Source organism: Halichoerus grypus, chromosome 10 (genome assembly GCF_964656455.1).
Source record: "Halichoerus grypus chromosome 10, mHalGry1.hap1.1, whole genome shotgun sequence".
Taxonomy (NCBI): domain Eukaryota; kingdom Metazoa; phylum Chordata; class Mammalia; order Carnivora; family Phocidae; genus Halichoerus; species Halichoerus grypus.
In genome coordinates this window covers 91096060-91121396 of record NC_135721.1, presented here as the reverse complement: position 1 = coordinate 91121396, position 25337 = coordinate 91096060, and the positions used below count along the sequence as shown (strand labels likewise).

At 43.6% G+C, this 25337-nt stretch overlaps 1 long non-coding RNA gene across 1 annotated transcript; it reads right to left on the bottom strand.

The window, feature by feature from the left end:
• Positions 1-294: 294 nt before the first annotated feature.
• On the bottom strand, positions 295-6155 carry LOC118534886 (uncharacterized). The gene is made up of 4 exons (XR_004916938.2): positions 5965-6155; positions 5353-5444; positions 2539-2687; positions 295-2132 (listed from the first exon to the last, which is right to left on the bottom strand). It is a non-coding gene; the product is annotated as an uncharacterized LOC118534886 (long non-coding RNA).
• Between the last annotated feature and the right edge of the window lie 19182 nt (positions 6156-25337).

Sequence of the window (25337 nt, the reverse complement as noted above, 5' to 3'; positions counted from 1 at the left end):
TTTCAGAGGCTAAGGAAGACTCTGCGCTTTGTTTTGGGGAGCTCTTTCGCAAAAGATAAATGAATTAACCTTTATTTTGGAAAAGGTCATCGGGTTCTCTTTTTCACAACTCATTTATTTATTCAACCAACAAACCTTTCTGGGACTTCTACCTGGCCACGAGGTCTCCAGCCTGTACATGAAGCATGGGTTAGTGAGCCTTGGACTTGTCACAGGGCAACTGCCCAATAGAGATGCAATGTGAACCATCTGTGACTTTGCATTTTCCAGTACATTAAAGTAAAAAGACATGGGTGAGAGTAAGTTTAACATTTTTTATTTAAGCCGGTATATCCAAAATATTATTTCAACATACACAAGCAATTGTTTAATGAGATATTTTTACATCTTTCCTATGTGTGCTAAGTACTTGGAATCCTGTGTGTATGTTTTACACACAGAGCAGATGTCAATTCAGACCGGTCCCATTTCAAGCACCCCATGGCCAAGTGTAGCTGGTGGCTGTGATGTTGCACAGCCCAGGTTTAGGGTGTGTGGGGGGGTGGGAATCAGTGATAAGTAATTACCATCAGGGAGTGATAGGTAATTACTTATAGGCTCTGTTGGAAGTGAAATAGAGGGGGTTGATAGAGAAAGGTGCTACGGAACATGCTCAGGGAGACCTCCTGGAGAAGAGAGGCATTTCAGCCAAAACCTACAGGACAAGAGGTCTGCTGAGACCAGGGAGAGACACTGAGAAGCCATGGTAGCTGGGTACAGGGTGGGCTAACAGAGCCCCCAGCTCAGGACTGTGTAGGTCTGTGCTCCAATATGGCCACAGAAGGGAGTGGGCAACGACTTTCTTAGTTATACAGAAAGAAGGAGATACACAGAGCAGGGCAAGAGAGGACTGCCCCTGGCCAGGTACTCCTACTCCTACTCCTACTCCTACTTCTCCTTTCTTCTTCTCCTCCTCCTCCTCCTTCTTCTCCTTCTTCTTTCTTAAAAGATTTTATTTATTTATTTGAGAGAGAGAGCACAGAGGGAGAGTGAGAGGGAGAAGCAGACTCCCTGCCAAGCAGGGAACTCAACACGGGGCTGGATTCCAGGACCCTGAGATCATGACCAGAGCCGAAGGCAGACGCTTAACCAACTGAGCCACTCAGGCACCCCCTGGCCAGGTACTTCTGAGCAGGAGTGGCTATCTCCGGAGGGTGGGGATTGGTTCTCACTGTGGTTTCCCCACCCATTCGGGACAGCTGGAGCTCATTCTTAGAAGGGTATGTCACACACAGGGTAGGCTGAAATGTAAGGGATCCTCTTATCTTTAGTCATGGGGAAGGAAGTGCAGGGCACGCAAATAGCCAGAGCATGTTGGCAGATGTGAGTGTGGTGGAGGGTTGTGACTTGACACGTGCTGCTGTATGTCTGTTACACTGCCTATTTGTAATTCTCTGTTAGGACTCTGGCATGTACCACATCTCTAATCCTAACAGAGAGTGCTTACAGAAGCTACCAGTGCAACCTGCAGAATATCAGATAAGAAGTGGAAGGCTGCCCATCTGTCCCAGCTGTTTGAATGACCTCGGGCAAACGTAACAAATTTGGAGAGGTGGGCTTCTTTGTTAACAGTAGTGTCTGGGGGGCGCCTGGGTGGCTCGGTTGTTAAGCGTCTGCCTTCGGCTCAGGTCATGATCCCAGGGTCCTGGGATGGAGCCCCGAATCGGACTCCCTGCTCAGTGGGAAGCCTGCTTCTCCCTCTCCCACTCCCCCTGCTTGTGTTCCCTCTCTCGCTATCTCTCTCTCTGTCAAATAAATAAATAAAATCTTTAAAAACAAAAACAAAACAAAAACCAAACAGTAGTGTCTGGGGCTCAGAACCCATGGAGGTGAGCAGGCTGCAGTGGTGATGCTTCAACCTGGTTTAAAATGATGGAGCAGCCCTCATCTGTAGCCTCCAGCTTCAAGGATAAGCAGAGGCCTTGAGAGAAATAATGAACTCAAGACTGAGGCACGGGGCTTCCAGCACCCGTGCACCATGGAGGAAAGAGCACATGTGTCCAAGAGGCGAGCATGTTTCCCTTCTGCCAGATGAAGAGAAAAACCCTGTTTCCACAAGGCTGCTCATGTGGCTGTTGATCCCATGAGCCGAACTAGTAGAGAAAGAAATTGAGAGAGTGACAGAGGTTCTCTGTAATAAATAATAAGTGAATATTCAATAATGCTATAATAAATAAGTGACCAAGTGCATAAAACATTGCCTCAAGTAGCAAGTGGTCATATCAAGTTGACCAAGAATGGAGCTTCTGAACATTTGGGCTTCTAAAACTTGCAGTTAAAGCTTGGTGTTAAGCATTTAGGGCTCTGATAGGGATTGATGCCCTGTCATTATGAAAATGTGATACTCACAGGTTAGCCTGTTGGCAGCACGTGTAGAAAGAGGCAAGAGAGTGTACAGGGGCCAGTATCTGTTTTGCATTTGCATAAGGGAATCTTTTGGAAGCTTTTGCCCAGGGTCCACCATGTAAACAGTCCCCATTGCCTTACATTACAAGTTACCTTTTAATTTCACAGCAGCACACTGACCAGATTAGCTTTGGTGTCTGCAGCACCTCAGCCAAGGAGGCGGGGGCTGGGAGAGGGCGTCCAGGGGCACAGGCTGGTGGCTTGTGCAGCTGGGTGCTCTCAAGTCTCTCTGGGCTTCAGCCCTGGAGGCGAGGAAATTAAGATGGATCTGAGTCAGGTTGAGCAATCCCCTTGGCGTTTCTGTGGTGTGGTCAGTTTCCTTTTCTAATCCCTGGTGTGGTTGTTGCTCTGCCTTCCCTCTCAGTGTTTGTGCAAACTTGAATTCCAGTTCGTTTAGTAATCTGCACAGGGCAGCAGAGGGATTCCTGTTCCTGCCTGGGATAGCATTGGAACTGGTGCACTGGGTGTTGGTTCTTGACCTCCGGGGCCACTGAGGGCAGCCCTGCCCTCTCCATGGTATCCCTTGGTTCCCCTTCCTGCCACTCACAGAGGAACTGGACCTAGTGATAAGGACTGACCGAACTTTAGTGATGCTCCTCCAAGCTGTCTCTCCACTCAGTCTGGGCCTTGCCCAGTCTTGTTCCAGCCCAGCTGGCCGGCTAACCCTGTCTTACTGAGAACACCCCAACCTTGACATCTGTTCAAGTTCATCGCCCCCACCTTTGATGTCTAGTACTTTGCGAGAGTCTTGTTAGATCAGTGTAGCAAGAATTACATGTCCCCCCCCCCCCCCACCTTGGCTGTAAATCCCCATTTGTCCTCGCTGTCTGCAGAGCTCGGTCTTTCTCTCCTGTTTGGATAATCTTGACTCCTATTGCAATAGTATTGAATAAAGTCTCCCTTAACATTTTAACAAGTGCCAGAATAATATATTTTTAACACTGGGAGCCAGCCAGGCCAGTTCTCTGTGCTACCACTGGTTTGCCTGGAATGTAGTGAATACTGTTGCCAAGTAGGATCCAGGGGGCCTGGAGGGGAGTAAGAAAAGGAAGGGGAGTTGGGGATGGGCAGATGGGGATGGTAGACGGGGAGGGAGGGGCCCAAGGTGAGGTTGGGATGTCCAGAGGGGGGATACATTGTATTGTGAACATGTTCAAATGTGCAGCAAAGTTGGAAGAATTTTATAACAAACATCGATATTCCCACCACCTGGATTCTAGCATTAATATTGTACTTTACTTATTTATCACATGTCTATCCACCGGTCCATTCTCTATTCATCTATCAACGCATCTTGTTTTCATGCATTTCAAAATAAGTTAAAGATATCAGTATATCTTACCTCTAAACACTTAAGCATGCATAACATGAACTAGAGGTCAACATTTAATTATGGATTTTTCATTTGTTATAAAATTTACCTATAGTAAAATGCACAAATCTTAAGTGTACATTTACTTAATTTTGATAAATGCGTAGCCCTGTGTGACTCATCCCCTATCAGGTACAGAACATGACCATCACCCAGAAATTTCCCTCATTCCCCTTCCCAATTATTTTGGGCCCTTATCCCCAGAGACAATGCCTGCAGTGATTTTATTTTATTTTTTTCACTATAGATTAGTTTTGTCTATTTTCAAAGTTCATATAAATGGAATTCTGTGTATTTAGACTTCTCCGGCTTTTTTTTTTTTCATTCATCTTGATGTTTTTGATAGTCATCTCTATTGTTTAAGTTGTACACAGGCACACCTCTGAGATACTTCAGGTTTAGTTCCAGACCATCACAATAAAGCAAATACCAAAATAAGATAAGTCAAATGATTTTTTCTTTTTTTTGGTTTCCCAGTGCATATAAAAGTTATGTTTGCACTATACTGTAGTCTATTAAGTGTGCAACAGGATTATGTCCACTTGTCAATTAAAATAGATATCCTATTCTGTTTAATTTGGGGAAACTTGCCTTTAAAAGTACTTCTTAAATGATCTTATCTAATTGGCACATCCCCCATAATGGCCATCGCATTTCTAGGTGGGAATTCTCCTGAGGGCTGGCAGCAGTTTGGTAGGACCCTGGCCCCAAATGGGATATCACTCACATTTCTGCCTGGCCTTATTTTGGGGCCTTAGCCTGATGGCCACCAAGCCAAGTTCCTCGAGACACAAAACAAGCTTAGTAAGATGTTGCCATTTTGCTAGATGCCTGTAACTTTGGGATTATCCTTCTTAGATAGAAAACAAGCAAGTGTGCTAAAACGTGGCTCATTTGACTCTTCAGAATTTAAGGGTGCCATTAGCTAAGCTTTGGGGTCCCTCGGAGCCAAACTAATACTGAAGTGATGGGCTACAGGGTTGGGATTGTGCATATCTTCCCGTTCCCTCACTGCACAGAAGTTTTCTTGAACAGGGTGACCTGGTGTCAATCTAAGCCGTTCTGAGAATCAGCTTATCCTATCCTGGGAGTCCTCCTGAGGGGGTGAGTGCTCTAGCAGCCTTTAAATGCTCCACCCATGCCCACCAATTTGATGGCATTTGGCTTCTGAAACCCTCATTAGCAGTAGCCTCTATTTGCACAAAACAAAAAACACATGCATTTTATTGTATCCGTGGTAATCAAGATATGTTACTGTATCATGGTCACAAGAAGGCCCTGTGTGCACCACCACCAAATCCCATGGAAATGTGAGGAAATTTTCGACCCAGGGAATTGTGGTCTGTAAACCTAAGGCCTGGGCTCTGGGCCCACCCTTCTGCCAGCCCAACTGGACTGGAGGCAAACATGCCAGTTCAATAGTCTCCGGTCATAACCTTTGGCTGGTGCACGCTGACCCGACCTGTGAAGGAAAGCCAATTAGATCAGGAGCGCTAAGGCAAAACATGCAGAGCTCAGAACCAAGGGAAACTTACCCACTCCAAAGGTTTGTGGTACCAGGCCTGTGTTTCTCATTGTCCCCAAATGCCGCCAGAAGTTCACTTCCATCCTGTCACTGTCACCAAATCTGTTATATAACAAAAACTCATCCTAATAAATTTTAAAGATCTAATTGGCTTTATTAATCAGCTCACGAATCAGGCAGCATCCCATCTGGCAAGTAGAGGGGAACTCCAAAGGGCTATAGATGAGGAAAGGTTTTTAAAGGTAGAGAGGGAGAGGAAAAACGGGAATTATTAGCAAAGAATCGGTTATTTTAGGCAAGGTCACCATCCTAAGGGGGGCCCAGGGGTCTATCAGTACATTTCCTCACGCTGACCAGGAAATTCCCCTGTGGACTGGTGAAAGGCTACATTTCTAGGGGGCTGAAACTGCAGGTTTAGGTTAGGTATTAAGCCATAGTTTGTTGACATGGGGCCTTGAGTCACACCGTTGTAGGCCTGTGTTTTTGTTTTTTTAACACAGGGAATTAAATCTCCTAAGCACCATGGTAGTAATTTTAGGAAGAAACCCACATATTCACAGGATGGCCCTTCCTGCCAAAGATCCCTTGAACTCACTTCCCCATGCAGCCCTCGGACACTCACCTGCCAAGGGAATTTGGGTCAGCACAGCCATGGGGCCAGAGTGAGCACTTCTGACTGGTAAATTGTGGGTAATATTTGCTGAGCATTCAGCTTGTCAACAGAGAGGAGCAACACTCTGAGACAACGTTTGCCTCACAGCTGAAATTTCAGACGCTGCTCCCCACTCCCCCCTCCAACCACCACGTGCCCTGAGAAGCTTGCACTTGGAGCCAAACTGTGATTTTCATAAGACCTGCAGCGACTCAGTGAATGGTGCTTTTGTACAAATAAAAATATGTGGTAGCATGTGGGTGTACATTGTTCTATCAGCAAGAATTATCTTGTTCGGGAACTTCAGCCAAGCTCTATGTGGCATTTGGGTCCAAGCAGTGACCTGTAGCCACCACTTCATCCCTGCTCCATGGACCCTGAGTTCACCTGCCTCTGCCACTCTCTTCCCACCACAACTCACGGGCTTGGTGGCATCCCAAACAGAACGTCTGAGTCCTCCAGGCATGAGCTTAAAAGAAACTTTGCAGCCGAAGTCCCTGGCATCCTCCACTGCAGACACCTTGTGTAATTTTCACACCCAGGCAGGATTAACTCCCTGACTCATGTGCTTTAAACTTTAGCCCATGGCCCTAGCTGCTCATTGCCGTGTTCTAGAATCACCTGTGCGCAGTGAAAACCATGGATGCCTGACCCCCACCTTCGAGCAGTGACCGGAAACTCTTGGGTGGTGTCTGGCCTTGAATGGCAGCCAGAGGATCCTGCCCGGTGACTAGGGAGAGAGCCACTGGCTGGCCATGAACCTGGCTCTCAGAGACACAGCTCTCAGAGCTGTCAGCCTCAGGCAGGTGTTGTGCCTTGTTCTGCCCCCACAGGGGACAAAGGAGAGAGTCCCTGTGCCACAGAGTGGGATCAAGGGGCAGTTCTGTCCACTTATACAGGACACAGATCACAGGTGGCAGAGAATGGGGTGGGGTGGGAAGGGGTAAAGTGATGAGGGAAACAAAGGCAAAAGAAATGTAGCTTCAGTTAAAATCCCCCTACAGCTTACAGCCCACTGACAGATACCTGAAACGTGCAGAGTCTGACCTTCCTCAAGGTGCCTTAGTGTCTTCATGTTTAAAAGGAACCTTATCTTGGCAGCAGCTGGCCCCTCAAGGTCCTGAGAGCCTTGCTTCCAGATTCCTTGGAGATTTGTGCCATCCCTAACCCCACTAATGAAAAAGTACACAGTCAGTCACTCCTCACAGTCCCAGTGCAGCTCTTTCTGCCCGCAGGTCCTGTCCCATGAACAGGGGAGGCGTGAAGGTGTGGGCAGCAGAGACAGGAGGCCCCTGACTCCCCTGACTGGGCTTGGGAACTCTTCCTGGCAGGTGGAGACACTGAGACAGAGCGGAACCAGAGATAGGGCAACAAACCAAGACGGCACGAGAATCTCAAGGCCACAAGCTTATCCGTCAATTCTCAATAGAAGACTGCCAGTAAAACCCTCAGTGGCAACCCATTCGGGACCCCTCTCAGTCTAGAGGGCTTTTTTCTTTCCTTTCTGTTCTCACCTTCATTCAACAAACTTTCACTTCGCTTCGCCTTTTGGTGTTCCGGTGCATGAGGTAAGAACCTGGTAACCCAGCAACAGAAGGAAGGAGGAACAGCCTGAGATCTCTCCCTAAGACCAGGACCTCCTTCCCCTGGTGCTGCAGGAGCAGTGATCCTTGGTGTGGCTCAGAAACAGGAGGGAACAGGTGGGACCAGACTGGGCCTGGTTGGTGTGGGGGTGCCTTGGGCTGTCCCAGAGACTCAGTCATTAGGCCTCCTCCTTTGGAGCCCCCTGAGATTCATCCTGACTCCTCTTCAGGGCCAGTCTGCCCAGACACAAACAATCACCAGTCCCTCTTAAATACATATTTTCTCATTAATTACTCTGGTGTATTTCAGGCACAACACTGGCTTCTAAATTTAAACTACTGTCTTGACCCACTTCCAGCCACCAGTGGGCATATTTAAGGCCTATATACTTTGATGATTAAAGCAAAAATATGCCTTTATAAGTAACATTTACCAGGGGATCCTAAGTCTTGGAAAGGGGCTTCCTAACAAAACTCACCCAAAGAGCCTCACATACTGCTCAGAGGGAAGGGATATTCTGGCTGACGTGGACACACCGCCAGCCCCCTCGCAGCCCAGTGTTCTGGGCTCTGCACTAACCCCAGAAGGGGAGCCCCACCAGAAAGCCCACTGCAAGCAGGAGCCTAAAGGCAATCACATGCTAATAATACTAGTAGGTTCAGATAAGAATCCCCATAGCTGCTAAAACCACTGGAGAAAGTGACTGGAAAACAGGGTACTTACAGAGTTTTAAAGAATCTCTGTACCGATGACTTACAAATTACAATGGGAGCAAGATATATGGAGAAACCTGTCACCCATTACCTTACACAAATGATCAGAATCAATGCCACTAGGAATGGGACAAACCCACATTGCGATATGATGCCCTGAGAAGCACAAAGCATTGCCCATATGGTGCTTCTGCCAAAAATGTGTACTTGAATCCAATTGTCAAGAAACCAGTGGGCAGACCCAAATTAATAATCCAAATATAGTAACATATATAATCTATTTTTAAAAACTTTATTTATTTATTTTCTAAGTGATCTCTACACCCAACGTGTAGCGCTCATGACCCCAAGATCAAGAGTCATATGCTCCACCAACTGGGCCAGCCAGATGCCCCTATAAACTATTATTATAAACAATAAAAATGTGCTCTGTACTCTTAAAAAATGTGAATGGCATTGAAGACAAAAGCAGAGAGCAGTTGTTCGAGATTAAAGGAGATTAAGGAAACATAATAGCTAAATGCAAAGTGTAATCCTGCCCCAGATCCTGGACAAGATGGAAAAAAAATTGCTGTCATGGACATTTTGGGGACAATTGGAATTTTTGAAAAGAACTATTAGATAATGATAGTGGATCAGTGTTAAATTTCCTGAATTTGATCATTATGTTGTGATTATATATTCATAGAGAAAAAGAAAGAAAGAAAATCCTTTTCTTAGGAGTACTTCTTTCTTAGTAGAAGTATTTAGGTGTAAAGGGCCATAAAACCCACATATCTCAAAAGGGTTAGCAAGAAATTACAATTAAAAAATATATATGTGTATATATAATTCTGTATTTCAGATGTCCTTCCTGACTCTTATAATGAGTCCGCCTTTCAGAATGTGTGTTTTCTTTCAAATTATTGTTTTTAAGGGTTTATGTACTAGAAAGCCAGAGAATAAGATTTCTTTGAATTGTGTACAAAGTAAGAGTCAATCAATTCTGAGTGAAGCCTTGGGAACTTCCTGATGAATAAAGTACATTAAATAAAGCAGTGGACCTTTTGTCATCTACTTGGGCTACATAGGGTCATTTTATACTTGTTTTTGGATTTTTGGTGGGTTGATTTCCTGGAAAAATAATTTTTGGATCAAGTGTAGCAATTTTAAAATAATTTAGTAGTGGTTAGAAAGTTAATTTATTAAAAAAAATTTCTTAGAAAATTTCAGATATGTTCCTGAAAAGTTCTATGCAGCACAATTTTTGTAGTCTATTTAAGGGGACCTTGCAATGGTTCTTTCTCTGAAGTATAAAAGAATTTGAAACTGTATGCTTTTTCTTCCATAAATTAACTTGCTTAGAGCAGGTCATCTTGGGCTTTTAGCTTCTAAGTGTGCACATCAACCAAGCTTAGGAAGATCACAGAAGGACTTGCATTTCCAGGAATAAGGCAGGGGAGGGATCAGACTAACCTCCTACCGGAAACAGTCAAAACTGTTTACTAAAAGAAATGTGGCTTTTTTAAAATTTTGTTTTGTTTTACTTCTTAAAAGCATCAAAGATCTGGCAAGAGAGTAAGGAAATAAAGTCCAGATCAAAGGGAAAACAAGATCTCTGAAAGTTATGTGGTGCCCTAATGCTGTTTGGAACTAAGGACATTTGCCAATGTGGGCAAACTTGAACTTGTAATTGTATGTGTTTTTGCCATATGTATATATGTGTGCATATATGTAGAAGAGAGAAATAAAGCAAAGGTTATGGCTGTCTATCCGTCCAGTTTAAACCAGAGAAACAGAACCAAAAAGAAATTCATATTCAGAGGTTTGCAGCAAGGCACTGGCCTGCAGGATTGATGACCGGGTCGGCAGACGAGAGAAATCGCTTGAGAAAGGCAGGCTGGAACTCGCAGGTACAGGCAGAGTTTCTCCTTTCTCAGGGAAACTCAGTTCTGCTCTGAAGTCCCCTGGACAGATTGGATCAAGCCCACCTGTCACCTAGGATCATCTCCCTTCCTTAAAGCAAACTGGCCATGAACTTTGATCACATCTACAAAATGCCTTCATGACCAAATTAGCATCTGATTGAATAACTGAGGACAAAGGACTGCCCAAGACAAAACTGACCATCTATTTTTGCAATGTGTCTATAATTTTGAAATCTTTCTAAATAGAAGGTGTCAAACACTGTGCTACCCAATTCCTTTCTCAAACCGGGGTGGAGTAGAAGAGTCTGAGGACTCCCAACCCTCCCACCTCACCGACCCACAATTCTGACTCTGTGGCAAGTACAGCGGTGATTTAAGGACCAGACCTGTTTCTTTAACACCCTGATGAAATGAGTTTGCAGCGTGTGATGGGGTGTTATGCCTCGGTCACATGAGGCAGTCCTTCTCAAACTTCAGTGTGACTCACTTGTTCCTCACAAAGAAGGAAAACAATCACATCTACAGAAAGAAATGGAGAGAATGAATAACTGAAAACAAAATAGGATATATTAATTTTCTTATTTTATTTTTCTCTCAATCCCCACAAGCTAACCTGAACCAGAGGAATGCATTGAATTTACATGTTAGTATGATATAGGCTTCTCCCCAAAATCCTCTCTGTGCTTTACTTTTATCCTGGCTTTTTTTTTGGGGGGGGGGGTGCATATCCAGCCTTCCCAAATAGCTCACTTCTTTCTTCTCCACCTTGCAGACTGACATGAGTGTTTCATGCACAGGCACATGAACACAGTTGCTGTACTTAAAAGCGTTAGTATTCTGATGAGATAAAGGTAACCGTCACTCACTCCATGGTCCATCTGCACAGGTGCGAGTGGGTGGCTGAGTTCAGACTGGCCTGGGTGGTCTGGGCTGGCTGGCCAGTCGTTAGCTCTCGAGAGGTACTTTCAGTTTCTCCACGGGATCAGCTGGAAAGAAGAGCTTAAAGAAAAATGTGGGAGAAAGGTCGGTAAGCACAAGCAGGTGGTGGTAAAGGTCAGGTCTTAGGGTCTAGCCGGTGACATAACTGATGAGGGAAGCAAAGGCAAGAGAATGTAGCTTAAGTTAAATCTCCTTACAGCTTGCAGCCCACTGCAGATACCTGAAACGTGCAGAGCGTGACCTTCCTCAAGGAACTCGTGGCTGCCTCAGTGCCTTCATGCTTATGTTTTATTAAAGACTAGAAGTAACCTTATCTTAATGGCAGCTAGTTCCTCAAGGTCCTGAAGGCCTTGCTTCCAAATTCCTTAGAGACTTACAGGATCCATAACCCCCACTAATGAAAAAGCATATAAGGGCGCCTGGGTGGCTCAGTCGTTAAGCGTCTGCCTTCGGCTCAGGTCATGGTCCCAGGGTCCTGGGATCGAGCCCCGCATCGGGCTCCTTGCTCTGCGGGAAGCCTGCTCTCCCTCTCCTGCTCCCCCTGCCTGTGTTCCTCCTCTCGCTGTATCTTTCTCTGTCAAATAAATAAATTTAAAAAAAAAAAAAAGAAAAGAAAAAGCATATAACCCGTCACTCCTCACAGTCCTAGCGCAGCCTGCGGGTCCTGTCCCGTGCTATAATAAAATCACCTTTTTGCACCAAAAACATTTCAAGAATTATTTCTTAGCCATTTGCTCATGAATCCAAAAACTTCCAAATTTCATCAGTAACCTTCAACTTGGGGTATATCAAGAATAGCTCAACATGAAGCAGTTTTATTCTGGTGACGTCCCTCTGGTGCAGAAAACATGCTTCTGTGGATGAGGGGCGAGAACCAGAGGAGAATGGAATTACCCCTTAACTGTTGGTACCTTAATAACCAGCTATCGTCAAACAAGTACATTCAGACCTTGACTTCCCTATGGCAGTTGTGTCAGCCCTCTTTTTAATCCCATTACTATAAACTTAGTTCTCCATGCAGGTTTCATTTCCTACAATTTCTGAGACATTAAAAACAAGTGTTATATAATGACTGTTTTCAATTCTGCTTCTTTGTTTCCATGTCCCTTGGGGATTCACCCTTCCTTGTCTCACTGAAATAATTAACTCTGATTCCATAAGACTAAAGCTATAATGGGAGGAAATGTTGACATATTTTCTCAAAAACAACAAAAACAAGCTTAAGAGTGTCAGCAAGCCCTCTTGCTCAACTCTAGGCCCCGATAGTTAAAAAAACAGAAATAGTCAAGACTGCTTAACTCATGCTCTAATTAAAACCCATTGTGCTTCTTTCTTATCGCACTTTCTTGAGGCACTGTCAAAGATGTTTTGCAATGACCAGAATGTTCCAACAACCTCCAGACCAGAAAAGCCCTGATAGCAAGGAAATGCCTAGAAGACCACGCCCCACAGGTCCCCTTCTCTGTCCACGATCTTGGTCTGAGCACTTACGACCCCATGCATGATCACGTGCTCTCTGCCCACTCTCCTGCAAGTACCTCTCTGAATCTCTCTCTACAAAACTCTAGGTGTCCATCTTGCTGGCGGGGAGATCTGATGTTAAGGCTTGAGCCTGCCACCTCCCCTGGCTGACAACACCCGAAATAAATCTCTCCTTTTCTCTTTCCAAACCCCTGTCTCTTGAGCTATTGGCTTCTCTTGCAATGAGTATATCCGAGTTTATTGCACAACAGTGTTGGCAAACCTAGCCAGGAGATGCACTTTCAATTTGTCCAGCCCTTTCAGGACTCCCCAGGATGGAACAATGGCCATGGTAGTGCACCAGGGCTCGCCTGTTCATTTCCTGAGTTAGTGGCTATGATAGACCAGTCAGTAACAAGAGCACTATTCCAGTTAATTCATTAATTCAGCTAACACTTACTGATCCCTCTTATGTGCCAGGCACTGTGAATCACAGTGAACAAAACAGACAAAATATCAAGTTTACGTTCTAGTTGTAGAGACAGAAAAGAAGAAACAGCCAATCAGAAGGTGCAATGGAAAAAAATAAATAAACCAGGAAAGGAGAATGGGAAGGTGGAGAAGGGGGGGGCAGGGGCAGGGGAGGGTTACAATTTTAAAGAGTGAGGTCAGGAAAGGTTTCCCTGATCTTTAAGTAACTGCCCTTACTTGAAGTGGGGAACACCCAAGTGTTGGAGGGAGGTACTCAATTCACAGTGTAGTTTGGGGTGTCTTGGGCCACCCAAGTGGAAAGGCCATCAGATAGACTTGGAGGTAGGTTCTGGTACCAATTAATAATTCTGGTCACCAATTTAGATGTGTGGGGTTTTTTTCTCTACACCACCAAGCCGAGTTCTGACACCAGTGTCTTATAATTTAACTCAATTCTGACACTATCTACCTGGTGACTGTTCAGGGCTCAGTCCTACAAGACATCACCCCCCACTTCAGATGCCTGTCACACGTCCTGTGCTTCTGACCAACCTGCTAGAAATTCGAGGTTTCAACAACCTCCTCCTTGGATTCTATTAACTTGCTAAAATGGCTCACAAAATTCAGGGAAACATTATCATTCAATGGTTTTTTATAAAAAGACAACTCAGGAACAGCCAGATGGAAAAATGCACAGGGCAAGGAATGGGGAAAGGGTATGGAGCCCTCTGCCGTCTCCAGGTGCACCCTCTCCCTGAATCTTTAGGTGTTCACCAATCTGGAAGCTCTCCAAACCTCATCCTTTTGGGTTTTTATGGAGGCTTAACTGCATAGTCATCAATGATTCAAACATTGGCCAGTGGCAACTCATTCAGCTCCCAGTGTCTTCCCTCCCTGGAATTCAGGGAAGTTGGGACTGAAAATTCCAACCCTCTAATCACATGGATGGGTCCCCTGGCCTCCTTAGGTGTGTGTGTGGGGGGGGGGGGGGTCCAAAAGCCACCTCATTAACATCACAAGAGACACCTGCATGCTCTCATCACTTAGGAAATTTGGAAGGTTTTAGGAGCTCTGTGCCAGAATCCAGGACTAAAACCAAGTACACATCTCTTACTATAAATCACACCATCACAGGAGGTGAGGTGGCAGTTTTGAGCTGGAGATACCTGGTGCCACTGTGGGTGCAGAGCTGGTATTAAAGCCATGAGACTTGAACCAGACTCTGAGGGAAGGGGGTGCACCTAGAGGTAAAAAGAGGTCCAAGGCCTGAGCCTGGCAAACCCCTTAGGACAGGCCTGGTTGAGGTTCTCAAGGAGGAGTCCAGACCTAAAATTCTTCACATGTAGACCAGCAAAGATAAGCAACATTTCTGGTGTCTTGGAATTAAGAAAAGAATCAAGATCATACTGCCCTTTCTAATCTACCTGCAGAGAGGCCTGGAGAGACACCCCAGGCAAAATCTGGATCCCTGGTCTCTATCTCCCTGCAATCTGGGACAATGTGTTGTGTTGAAGTACCTGTTGATATGCGTTTCTCCTCATCAGGCCCAGGACTTTGCGAGGGCAGGACCTGAGCTTTTATATCCCTAAAGTCAGTACCTGATATCCTGTGTGCTATGAGTACTTAACTGGATCAGTGATTGATAAATCATGTAGTCAGGGAATTGATACCATTTTTCAGGGAGGATAAATGAGTGCACGGCAGATCTGCCATGGACTCAGGTACAAGACTGTAGTAATAGGGGGAAGCGGCCATCAGGGGCACCAGCCGGGGCTCAGGCCCAGCATCCAACCACTGAGGACAACTGCACCTGTAGATGGTCTCAGGTAAAACAAAGCACAAAATGCCACTGTTGACCAAGAACTTTCTCTTCAGTACTTGAACCTGCGTAAGTCAGACATAACTTTCTAAGGAACTTTGACAGCCTGTAACCAAAAGTCTTTGTAGCCTTTGTAGGGGCCAAGGGCAGGCCACTGCAAGATGCACCACTTTGCAATTAAGATTATTTTGAGTTAAAAAGCAATCAAAACCTAGCATATTGAGGAAAGCTCTTCACCTCCCCTACAACTACCTAAAAAGAATTTAGATAGAAGGCCTGCTGCAGGAAGAGAGCTACCACCATAAATAACTAGATTTTGATATAAACTAGGTATGACAGGGAGGTACCTAGCAAGGTCTGTTTGATTTACGTGTTCTGTGTCCCATTGTTTCTGTGGGCCCAGCTAACATTTGTTACCAAACTTTTGTTCTTTCTCATTCTTTCAGAGGATAATATTCCTTCCCTTTGAAGTCCTAGACCCTAACCATTCTCCTTAGTTCAAGATGACATAGATACCTCAGGATGCCTGTCTGTCTTTGGAATTTCCTTATCTGTGTGGACTCCCCATTCATATAAAATTAAATTTGATTTTCTCCTGTTAATCTGTCTTGTCAATTTGATTCTTAGTTCAGCTAGAAAGATCTAGAAGGGGACAGGGAATTCTTGTACCCTGACATGGTAATTTCAATTCTAGGAAGAAAATAATCCAAAATATGCACCAAGGCTGTTTTTTCCTATAATAGTGTGTATCCCATTATTACTCATTTTAGGAAAAAAAAAAAAAAAAAAAAAGCTGTGAACAGCCTAAAGGTCTGGCATTAGAAAGAAATTTAAGCTATGGAATAACTAGTTGAATAGTTACTAATTGATATGATTTATTGATTTATTTATAACTTATTTATTAATAGCTAACTTTAGCAACTTAGTTGATAGAGCAGAGCTTTCAGAGATGATTTAACACATGAAAATGTTCATGACATGATGACAATGCAGAAAAGCAGCATTGAATTGCAATCATCACATGAGATCAGTGCGGTCATCCGTGCATTCAGTGCGCACAGGTCCAGTGACACGCATGCACAGAATTCGTATTCTTTATACTTTTCTTTATTTTCTCATTTGTTTTTATACTAAATACGTTGTACTCATTGGATTAAAAAATAAAGAGCTTTTATTTTCAAATATGGGGAAGAGTTGGATAAATCTGCTCTTTGTCTTTTAAAATCAGGTTTTTCCTCTACTCGTGGTGCTGACTTTTTTCCAAAAATTAAAAATAGCTTGGGGAGTGGGGGGAGGAAGGAGAAGGAGGCAGGGAGGAAAGGAGGAAGGCAGGGGAGGGGAGAGAAGGGAGGGGAGGAAGCTGCTCCAAGTTAAAAAGGAAGAAGGAGGAGAAGCAGAAGCAGCCATTTCAAGTAATCAGGGGCTGCCCTCCTCAGTGTGGCAGGCATGCCTCAATCCCATGCCTGGGACCCTCCTAAGACTTCTGGAGGAGGCTCCCTGTGGAAATCAGGCAGACCTTGTTTTATTGAGTTTTCCAGTCACTGCATTCTTCACACTGGAAGTCTGTGGCAGCTCTGCATGGAGCAAGTCTGTTGGAGCCATTTTCCCATAGCATTTGCTCCCCTTATGTCTCTGTGTCACATTTTGGTGATTCTCGCAATAGTTCAAACTTTTTCATTATTATCAGACTCATCATGATGACCTTCAATCAGTGATCTTTGATGTTATTGTTGGAACCTGAATATGTGGCTGAATTGCTGCAATCCATGATAAAACTTTCACAGATGAGGGGTTGCTTCTTACGGATGAGCCAGGAGAGTGGTTTCTTGAGATGGGATCTATTCCTGGTGAAGATGCTGTGAAGATTGCCGAAATGACAACAAAGGACTTAGAATATGACATCAACTTAGTTGATAAAGCAATGGCAGGGTTTGAGAGAATTGACTCCACTTCTGAAAGTTCTGCTGTGGGTAAAATGCAATCAAACAGCATCGCCTGCTACAGAGAAATCATCTGTGAAAGTAGGATTGACATTGATGCAGCAAACTTCATTGCTGTCTTACCTTATGAAATTGCCAGAGCCACCCCAGCCTCCAGCCACCATCATCCTCATCAGCCAGCAGCCACCAACATGGAGGCAAGACCTTCCACCAGCAAAAAGATAGACTCATGGAAAGCTCAGAAGACAATTAATGATTTTCGCAACAAAGTATTTTTTAACTAAAGTACATACATTATTTTTTAGACAAGTGGAAGTCTCCAAAAGGTTTCAAAATTCCAAATAGTTTCATTGAAAGATTCATTGCAAAAGGCTAATGAATTGAAGATGCAAGAGGTACCTACGTAACTCCTACTGCTCCCCTCTGCCCTCCTCTGAGTGCTCATTCTACTAATCCTCCGCCTGAATGTTTTTTTCCACTGAAAGAGACTACACAACTGCAAACAAAGTCAATGTCCTTACCTCCCCCCTTATCTACCTTCAAAGGAGAGCCCCCAGATGGATCCCTCCCAGAGTTGATAACACTGAGGGATGTTCTGGTAACCTGCTACATCTTTCCTTTAAACAGCAGAGCCCACAGAGGGGATCCTGGAAAAACTGGCAGAAGCCAGCGAAGGGTGAAAATTCTCATCACAATCGGCTCTTCTGAATCTCTGCTTGTAGTGCCCAGCTGAGAGAAGAAAATAAAATTTCTCATCATCTCTTCCTTTCCAAATCCAGACGCATTGGTTATTGATCCTCTCTGTCCCAGAGATACCTACTGCCTTCTTGCTGGTCTCGTTTCTGTAACTGGGCTTGGCTTTCGAACTGCCTGGGCTGTACAGGTTGTCGGCTTTCTTTTGGCTCTCGTTGAGAGTGACTCTGGGTTTTGAACAGGTAATATTCTTTGCCCCCTCTTTGGGGTCCCCTCTTATACCAAAGGGGGGTTATTCAATACTACAAGGAATATTTACAATTAGAACTATGTACACAAAGGAAAAAAATCAAATTAAAGATAATACAGTTGAATAGGTAAATCATGATGTCATTTAAGTTACAACCCAGTTCTTTGAGGAATTGAAAACAACTGTTCTTATCTTACAGATCTTCACAAAACTAGAAATGCACTTCTAAATCCACTTCAAAGGTCACCTATTCTTTACCAATTCCAATAAATGGCTTGTAAATTACTGGCTTTAGGAAAAACCAAAGTCCTTCTTGGAAGGACTTGCCTTTTTTCTCTGTCCCTTATACATCTAAGTTATACATCTTATGTTTTTAAAATGTGAACATAGCCCACAAACACCTGAGACTGAAGAAGAAAAAGAAAGAAGAAGAAAGAAAGAAAGAAAGAAAGAAAGAAAGAAAGAAAGAAAGAAAGAAAGAAAAAGAAAGAAAGAAAGAAAGAAAAAGAAAGAAAGAAAGAAAGAAAGAAAGAAAGAAAGAAAGAAAGAAAGAAGCCTTTTTAAAAAAATAGAAACTTCTAAAACTTCTCTTGTACTCAAACTCTAGCACCTCCAACCTTAAGATCAATTCTAGGGACAAATACAAATCTTAAAAGTCTTCTCCACAAATATTAGTAACTATAGAGTCTTCACATCTGTCTCTGTGTCCATATATATATATATATGTTGTGAATTTGAGATATTTTTCTAGCTCTGATGGTATTGCTAAAATTAATTTGTCAAAGAGCTGTATTTAGTTGTTTAAAGGCAAGCACTTGTAATGGCTGGGTGTTCTAAAATGCTCAAAAATATAGAACAAACCCAATTCTTTTTCCAAGTTCATGTGATATAGAAAAATATTCCATTTGTTGATTTAATCAAAATAGACAAGTCTTTAGAATAATCAGCATTAAAACTTTTATTCTGCTTGAGTTTACTAAAAGTAGAATGTGTTGATGTGATCTTTGTTACAAAATATTTAAAAAAAAACAGCTTGGGAGAATGACTGACTTCAATGTCTCTTGAAGATTTTGAGTAATCTACACATAATTGTTAAGAACAAGTAAATTAAATAGGCCCAATTACAATAAAAAAGATGAGGTAAAATTTTAAATAGTCTCCCAGATCTTTTTCCTAACCTAAACCTTAAAGTTTTGCTGAGTTAGGTTTATTTACATTTTATTATTTTTTTAAAGTAAACTCTATCCCCAACAGGAGCCTCAAACTCATGGCCCTGGAAATCAAGAGTGCACACTCCTCCAACTGAGCCAGCCAGGCACTCTGCTGAGTTAGGTTTAATAATAAATTAAGTTAAATTCATTAAATATCTAGATCATTTCCAAATAAGACAGAATACTAAAACACTAATTACGGGACAGAGGTTTATCTACTTTTGTCTTATTACAGAGAAACTAAAGATAAATTTGGGTCTGCTAGTAAACATCTTTTGTGCTTTATTAAAAGATTACACTATGAAAAAGTACATTTCCAAAAATTATGAAATTTATTCATCAGTTTGCCAATCTCAAGAATGCCAGTATAACATACAGTTCACAATTGCTTACTTCTTAGCTCCCACTAGAAATTAGGTTTCTAAAAGTTAACAATATGAATAAGGAACACAATTCACTATGTAAGGAAAGTAAGATGTGTATTTTTGGTTAAAAAAAGTATAAAAAATAGAAACACATTTTTGTTGGGGAAAAAAAGTAATTTTGTTCTAAAGTGAGGCTGGTTATTTAAAGACGGAAAACTCAGGACAAAATCTGAATGTTAAAAAAAAGTTGAAGGTTTCTAGAAAAAGAATGTTCGGGAAAAGAAATCTATTTATGGTCAGGACTGACCAAAGTTAAAATAAATAAGTATTAATATCAAAAGTAAGCTGGTGCAAAATTAGAATTTGGTTGTCTCTCTGTAAAAAGGACAAAGTTTTGGTCTGCTTAAATCTTTTTGACCTGGAACATTCCAAAGACTTGCTAAACTAATTAGGCTTATTTGACATAATCAATTGCACGGAAAGCATAGTCAAATAAGAGGTAAATCTAAGTTTTCTTTGTGTTGTAAGATTGTGGCACACATGCCTAAAGTCCATTCTGCCTCTACAAAAAATGGCCCCTCGTTGCCACACTCTCCATCCTGATGTCCTTGCAACATGGCAACAGTCTTCTCCCGGCTCAGAGAAAGTAAGGTGGTCAAACGATGGCAGTAAATTTAAAAAGTCAGGCCTATGAGAAAACCAAGATGGAGGCTTGTTTTCCTGGCTACCTGACAAAACCCACTTTTTGGTTTTTACATTCCGTTGCCCACCATAGGGCATTTAAGATGACTCAAATTATAAATACACATTGGTGCAGAGACTTCTAGAATATCGCACCAACAGTCCACCAGCAACGTCTGACTCATCAGGTCCATAATCCTAGAAAAATTGTCTCCATAGGCCTCAGACCTCCTCCCTCCGGATGCTGGACACCCGCAACTGGACTTCATTCAGCTGCCAGCTAGTATGCTTATCAATATGTTCTTGTTGTTGCTTGTATGTTTTCCCAGGTGGGTTAAAGCCTTTCCCTTCTGTAAGGCTGATACCCTCAGAGTGGAAAAAAAAAAAGTTAATAAATGTGTTTCCCACTTGGGTTATACCTTCTATAATCTCTGGTGATTGAGGCACCCACTTCACCGGGCAAATCACATGAGCCTTAATGAAAATCTTGCAGACTTCTTGGAACCCTCTCAGTATATAACCTTCTGCCAATCCCAATGAGATAGCAAGGGTGCTATCTCATGCTTATATGGACAGCTACTGTAAGTCTCTGATGTTTATGCTGAAGCCTGTCATCCATAGGTTAAATAAGCTTAGAGTCACAGCTTAGAGCCTAGTGATTACGTATTCTGGACACGTTATCAAAGGAAGACAGCCCTCGAGCCCCATTGGAAAGGACCTTACCAAGTGCTTTTGATGACTAACACTGCTGCAAAACTAGAAGGCATTGACCCTTGGGTACACATCACCTGACACCTGGTCCTGTACAGATATGGAGGCTTCCAAATCAAATTGAGGAGGAAGAAAAGTAACTGACATTGAGGGAGATTGTTTCCACCCAAGACGATGGATCAAACTTCATACTTTAACTATGCATGAAACCCTTTGTCCTTCTCTGTTTCTTTACTCTGCCATTTCCTTGGAAAGATAATGGCCTCATCTGTATCTCCCAAGCCGTTACTAAGGGGGCTACCTCTGGAATTTAGAGAACATTTTATTTCAGGCTAGGAGAAAATTTAATGGTGGCCCTAACTTTCCACAAGTAAAATAAGACATCTTCTTGACCAACTCCCTTAAATTTACATCATCAAGTTAGGAAAGACCCACCAGGAGGCTTTCATGATTCAGGATTCCCTCCTTTTGGCAGGTCTCTACTTTCCCAGTTAGGGATAAGGTAAATGAGGCTATATTCAGAAACTTTTCCTTAATTCTTTTTTTTTTTAAAGATTTTATTTACTTATTTGACAGAGAGAGAGACAGCGAGAGAGGGAACACAAGCAGGGGGAGTGGGAGAGGGAGAAGCAGGCTTCCCGCCGAGCAGGGAGCCCGATGCGGGGCTCGATCCCAGGACCCTGGGATCATGACCTGAGCTGAAGGCAGACACTTAACGACTGAGCCACCCAGGCGCCCCAAGAAACTTTTCCTTAATTCTTAAACTTATTGCAAAACCCAGTGCAAAAACAATAGCTGCCCAATAAAAATCCTTAGACTCTCTGGCCAAAGTCTTCTTGATAATAGAATGGACTTTGATTATCTGTTAGCTAAACAAGCAGGTGTCTGCTGGAGCCAACAGCACCTGCTATACCTGGATTAACACCTCTGGGGAAGTTACATAAGATTGCTGAGCAAGCCACTTGGCTTAAAAGAGTGACTCCTTCCACAGGGTCTTACTTTGATTTATTTGATTTTGATTGGTTTTGGTCTTAGGGACCATGGCTCTGAAGTGAAGTCCAAACGATGGGCATTATCCTGCTTATAGCAATCATAATAATCCCCCTGGTGTGTTGTATTCTCGTAAAACCTCTCAGTGTGTGTGCTTGCGGCCTCTAACCATCATCAAACGATCTCCTATGATGGGCACATGAAGAGAGGAACAAAAAATTACCAAGTCATAATCCGTGAAAGTCATAGAGATTAAGCAAAAATGTCATGATGCCACACAAAAGAACCACAGAAGCTCTGAGAACCACAGAACGGTAGCTGGGAGTTGTGTTAATGCCTTAAATGTTGATCATATCTCTCAGCTAAGCTGAGAGTCTGATCAAAGGGAGGGAGTGTTAACAAACAAACAAACAAACAAAAGCAAAAAACCAAAACAAAAAACCACAGGCCCAACATGTCACTTTGGTTAAGTAAGGGCCCATGTCAGTAAACCACAACTTAATACCTAACCTAACCTCAGTTTCAACCCCCCAAAATGTAGCCTTTAACCAGTCCACAGGCAAGTTTCCTAGTCAGCACTAGGAAATGTAACTGATAGGCCCCTCCACTCCCCTTAGGAGCACAAGCTTTCCGGACACCTGGGTGGCTCAGTCGGTTAAGCGTCTGCCTTCAGTTCAGGTCATCAGGTCATGATCCCAGGGTCCTGGGATAGAGCCCCACATAGGGCTCCTTGCTCAGCGGGGAGTCTGCTTCTCCCTCTGCCTGCCACTCCCCTGGCTTGTGCTCTCTCTCTCTCTCTGACAAATAAATAAAATCTTAAAAAAAAAAAAAATAGGAGGGCAAACTTGCCTAAAACAATGTATTCTTTGCTAACAGTTCTTTGCTGCTAGTTCTTTTTTTCCTCTCTGTCTCTACCTTTTAAAAGTCTTTCCTTATCTGTAGCCCTTTGGGCTCCCTTCTACTTGCTAGATGGGATGCTTCCTGATTCATGAATTGATTAATAAAGCTAATTAGATCTTTAAAATTTACTCAGTTGAATTTTTGTTATTTAACACATCTGACCCTGAGGCTGTGAGAATGAGTGGGAAGAGGGTGATGCAGCAGGACAAGGATATGGGATGACCTGACAGGACAAGGGTGCGAACAAAGGGCAGGAGGCAGGAATGGAGAATGAGACAGGGAAGTGAATACTTCTAAGATAACCACTGCTTACCAATCTTTGTACCAAGTTCTTTTATATGTGCTTCTTTATTTAATTCTCAGACAATCCCGGGAGGCATTACCCCTCTTTTGTAGATGTTGAGTTCAGTCAGGGGATGCAAACCAAGTCTGTTCCTTTTCTGTGGAAGTGGGAAGTGAGCTGAGTGTGGAGACTGCAGTAGGCAGTAGAAAGCGGTGGGTGAGGCCCAACAGGGGACAGAGAAGGGAGTGATGGGTATGAAGCTGGGGACGCCATGAGCACATCCAGCCAGGGCGGGGGCTGGGAAGGGGCATCAGTGTTTGCTCTGCCAGCCACAGCTCAGATAGCACGAAAATCATCGGGCTTATCACTATCTGTTAACACCCAGCTAGTCTTACAATTGCTCGTGTAACCTTCAGCTTACACTGGCTTCTCAGTAACAGTGATTCCAGTCCCAAAGATCTAAATTTAGAAGGACTAAATCAATTAGAAAATACATCCAAGCTTTCGGTGTTGATTCTTCAAGAAAAAAAAAAGGAGTGTAGATAATACATTTTTTAAATGATACGATTATTGGTGGGCTTAGTGATCCTGACCTGAAGGAATTTATTAACACAACACAAATAACTGATGGGAAAAAGGCTCTTCTTGCCTTTTTCAGTTGTGGAATCCTTTGGGGATTCTAAAGCTGAGTTATTAAGCAGTCTGAATTCTCAACATTTAGTCAGGCATTCTTATTAACTGGCCTGGATAAATGCAAGCTTTGTCCCTTCCAGAATTTAAATTTCTCTTCTTGAGAACAGAAGAGAGTAGAATAAAGGATTTTATTGTCAGCCAACTCTCTTATACTTAAGGCTGAGTGGCAGAAATCTCTGCCAGATGATGCCAGGCTTGCTGGCATTGCTACTTGACTCTACTGCATGGGGAAGAAGCAGTGTCTGGAACGTACAGGAAAAGGCCTTCCCTGCATTGCAGAAGCCGGAAGATGGCTCTCGTTCTGGGAATCCATGCAGATTCCACTAAATACACATCCCTCCAGTAAAGTGGTGTCCAGACACAGGTTTTCGTTCTCCTCTGCTTCACATTGCACACACGTTCAACAGAGAGCCCTGACGGCCACCCTGTAGAGGATCCAGGGAAGTCCACTCATGAGCAGGGTCTTCACTGAGGAATGGGGATTTCCTTAGCTCCAGCACTTCCTGCACCAGGCACTTCCTCTTTCACTTCCTCACCTAGGGACTAGAATAAGCCTGGCCCTGCACTAGGAGAATGTCGCACTAAGAGGATGTCGGAGCCTTCTTCTTTCCCCTTTCACTTCCCACTCCCCAGCCTTGAGCGCCGGTTGAGGACTACCCTGAGGGTGGGTTGGCCACTCTCCCCCTCGTGGACCTGCATTCCAGATGGAGAGGGAGGGCAGCAGTGTGGGGTCTGCAACTGACCAGAAAGACCTACCCTGGGAGGTGCTGGGAGCTGTCCAGAAACCAAGCTGGAACTTCCCTTACCTTTGGGCCATCCTTCCCTGCGTGTGCCTCTTTGGAGAGGGGTCCAAGAGAGGAAGAGGGGAAATGGTGTGATACAAAGCAAGCCCCGTGTAGAGTCCCTGATATAATCTCACTGGGGAAAATTGGCTTGCATATCACAAGATGACAGATAAAAAGATGTCATAACACAGAGGCTGCCCACAGCACAGGGGTATGAGGCCAAGACAGGGAACCCAGTGAGAAAACAATCTCAGCACTGGGTCCATCCCTGCTAACAAATGGTGATGGGACTCTGGTGACAAGGTGGACAGAGCTGGTGAGCAGTACCCCAGACAGGACAGTGGGTACCCTTGAAGTCTATCCCTGTCCAGGAATTGAGTGCTGTAGAGGGGGCTTCTCAAACTTGCATGTGCACAAGAAGTGCCTGTGGAGCTTGTCAAAATGCAGTTCTGGGGTGGGGGACCTAAGAATCTGCATTTCTGACATGTTCCCAGGTGAAGTCAATGCTGCCAGACTGTGAATGTGGCATCCTGCCGACACAGGGCATGAACAGCAAGCACAATATTAGTGATGTTGAGTTGATCCTTGGCTTCGGTCTGGGAGGTGTGCTCTGCTTCTTGTTGGATGATTTGCTAGTTTCCCTGTTTGGCTAACCTGGCACTTAGAGGTACATGTAAGTAGGACCGTGTGGCTAGGGCTAAGTGCCAGTGCATCAAAGGAGCAGGGACTAGCATTGTTGTTAGTGCCCTTAACAAGCACAAGTGAAATTCGTTCAACCACCATGCAACACAAAATGCGTGCATACATTTTATATAATATCATAAAAACAATGACTTTAAATTAGTCATTATTATCTGAAAGCTCCAATTACTGTAAATCTAGCAATGCTAGTTATTTCTCAGAAACGCATTGAGGGAAAACAAACAAAAAACTCTTCCAGAGTAGCC